This window comes from Vipera ursinii, assembly GCF_947247035.1.
Source record: "Vipera ursinii genome assembly, chromosome: 7".
In the NCBI taxonomy this organism is placed as follows: domain Eukaryota; kingdom Metazoa; phylum Chordata; class Lepidosauria; order Squamata; family Viperidae; genus Vipera; species Vipera ursinii.
Window position 1 is genome coordinate 39565223 of NC_139521.1, and position 3624 is coordinate 39568846.

A 3624-nucleotide genomic window follows, 5' to 3' on the forward strand; every position below is an offset into this window, starting at 1 on the left:
AGTTCAGAATCGCTCTTCTGTCTTCCCTCGCTCCTCGGACATGGCAGGCGCTGTCGGGCGTTCTGCTTTGCTTTGTTGAAACTCAAGGAATAAGAGCTAGACAGAGTCTCGTTCAACTAAGAGTAGCCGCCTTTTTCTTAGACGGCACCAAGCGATTCCCGGTCTCGGAAGTCCTCGAAAGAACAGCCTTAAACTTCGAGCGTCCCGGCGCAAAATCAAGTCCAACTGGGCGACGGAGGATTCCCGCCCTCGAAGCCCGAAACTTTAGACAGGGAGGAGCGCCGAGCGGCAAACGCACCGCGCTTCCCTTGGCTGTTGATTTTTACCCTTAAGACCTGCGCGAATGAAGCGTCCCATTGAATGGTTAAGCCAAGCCGCCCCTAGCCAGCCGAGAAAGGCAGCTTCTCTGCTCTTCCCCGCTGGATCTCCGCCTTCGGAGTTTCCGAAGTGGCGGCTGCTCGGAGCCGAGCGAGTGTTGGGTAGCGAAAGAAAGAAAAGTGAGGAAGCCGCCGTAGGTTGCTTGGCGCTTGGTAGGGACTTGACACGCGGCCAGTCAAGCAAGCTGGGAGAAGGATGCTAGCGGAGATTGCGTAGGAGAGTTGCTGCTGTGCAGGAGAGAGCCTGAGAAGCGCCGGGAACCGGAGGATTCTTTAAACCAGCGTTTCCCAACCTTAGGAACTTGAAGATGCGTGGACTTCAACTCCCAGAATTCCCCAGCCAGCTATGCTGGCTGGGGAATTCTGGGAGTTGAAGTCCACGCATCTTCAAGTTCCTAAGGTTGGAAAACGCTGCTTTAAACGTGGTTTCCCAGTTTGGTGCAGCTCAGGTGCATTGGATGGCATTTTCTAGCTAGCCCCAATCCTGGGATTTGGCACGCCTAGAGGACATATTGAAGAAGGCTGCTTTAACTCTATGGCCTGTTTAGAGTGGGGTTACTGTTATTTAGCCAATGCTGAGGTTCAGTCAAGTGGAGCCCTAAAATATTAAGACAAGGATCTAATGATCGCAGCCCTTGAAATCCAGGAGGAATATCTATTGTAATAAATGGAATGCTATTTAAAGAACCAAAGGCTGTTTGGTCGACATAGATTGGGGTGGGGAACCTATATCATAAAAATGAACCAATATTCTTCTGAAAATTGCATTTTCCTTTCGGTTGCTGTCTTTGCAGTTTTGTCCCATCTCCTGCTAAGCATTGTAAGAAGAAGATATGGCTATGGTGGGACCAATTAAAACAACTGCTAGTTGGTTGTTTTCTACATCCACCACTTTAAAAACTGAAGGTCGTGCAGTGTATACAAATGCAGCAGCTATGCCAGCCAGTTATCTCATCAATCTTGACGCTGGCCTCGTTTTTGTAGTCTAAATCACCTTTTAGAAATGGTTTACTAGTCATTAAAACATTTTTATAAATCTCTCCTGCAAGGAGCTGATATCCCAGTCACATTTAAAGCAGGTACTATGGCACAAGTGACAATGATTAGGCATGTCACACAATTTCATTTCTCTTCAACATTTGCTAAGAATTTATTTTCCAAGGACTTAGTTTCCCAAATCAGTAAACTACTATCTATCCTTTTTATCCTTGAATCCTATAATAAAATTATTCATCAGCAAAGGGTGATACTACTTGTGGGATTCAGAGACCAGTCATCGCAGGGTGTCCAAAATGTCTGTCTGCCTACGCAGAGTTTATTACTTTTATACAGTTTTAACAAGCAGGAAAGAGCACGCAGCAAAAGCATTGTTTATTGGTGTGCTCCCTGTCAATCTTTCAGAACATCCCAGCCAGGGTAGAGTCTCACATATCTTGATGGTTCCTGGCAGTCCTTGGCGGTGCTAATTGGAGTGAGCTCATAGACATGCCTAAACAAGATACTGAGGCAGGCAGTTTTCTGCACATGGTCCCTTCATATCCTTGACCTCCATCTCTACATATCACTCTTTTCTTTTTTGTTAGCCAAGGTTTTGTAAAAAGGGTTAATGAAAGGGTCATAATCAGGAGAGGAATATCCTTGCAATTGCTTATACTGAGGCAGTGTGGGAGGGTATTTAGGGCAGAAAGCTGTGATACATATGTTGCAAAAGGAAGGAAGACACTGAACAAAACAGCACAAATAATGACTAAATAGGGTAGGACATTTCCCAATAAACTTGTGGGTAGCCAAGCCCAAAGGCTTTCCCACCAAGATCCTAAAGTATCAATTTTCAAATTAGAGGCCAAATTGTGTAAAATATTGAGCTGGTGCTGTATGGTTCGTGATTCATCTGAAAGGTTGAAACAACACATTCCTTCAAAACTTTCACAACCCAAATGCTGATGCAGAAGCAAATAATCAATAGCAGTGCAATTTTGTAAAATAGCTTTTCGCAAAGCTTGCAGCTCATGGTTGATTGCCGAAATAGCTATAGAAGTAGCATTAATTGTTTTTGCCAAATTACACGCAACAGCGTTAATGTTAAGATGAGCGTCAGCAGCAAGCGCTGGCACACCCACTATAGATATAGCCAATGCTACGTATTCTGCTTTATTAAGTAAAGCTGTTTCAGAGTCACAAATGCTATCTAGCGTGACTCCACATCGAGAACAGTTTGAGTGAATTTGCTGTTTGGAAAGCAAAACAGGAATCAACCAGCTGAGACAACACTGTGCTTCACTAATATTAGCAGGAATATAATTCAAAGTTTCTTGACCACATGTAAAAAACCATCCTTGCGGGAGCCAAACATGAGCAAAATTAAAGGAAGTTTCCTCAAAAGCTGTACAATTTAAAACAGGTGAACTAATACGAAAACAGTGAGGTTTTTTACTTGAAGATGTACAATTAACTATTTTTGCACACGTTATATTCTCAGGGACTGCTACTATTGGGGTGTGCAAAGCAATTACATCAGGGGGTAGATCATAGGCAGTCAACCCCCAACTAGATATAGTCCCATAGTTAAAGTTTTTATGCAATAGAAATTTGCTTAAGCCAGTGAAGTTTTGAATTGCTGCAGAAGGGGTACAAACAGGGACCAGACATGTAGAAAGCAAATTTTCCATGTCATATGATTCAGATAAAAGACTTCATTTTGTGTGATGTTAGCTAGCTGCACCCATAGGTTTTGCTTCATTCGCTGCTCAAGTGAATGTTTGGGTGAGATGACAGCTGCTGTCACTAAAGGGCAGCAATTAATAATCAAACATAAACAAATAATGGCTAAGGAATTGGCAGTTCAAACCGCAAAAATGGCAGCGCATAAATTCTTGGGGGGTTGTTGTTGCAGCACTGCCTGCACTTTGGTAGTCAGGTTTTTCACATCTCCCCACATTACTGGACGGCTAGTTTGGCAAGATATTGGCCACTGTGCCATCTGTTAAGTCATTTTGGCCATTTCTGGAATCGGATTCGGGGACTGGTGCCACGACATCCTTAGCTGGGTGGACGCAATGTGCTGGAATCCACAAGAGTCCTGTAGGAGCAAGCACAGCAGCATATCCTCCTCCCCAAGTAATCAAAGGGACCAGCCCTAACCATGTTTTGTCTGGTAATGCCCGATAATATACTAGAGGGGGAGGCAAGCTTGTTTTCTGTTGAAAGTGTCTCTGATAAGCGGTTGAATTTTGAATAGAGACATTCA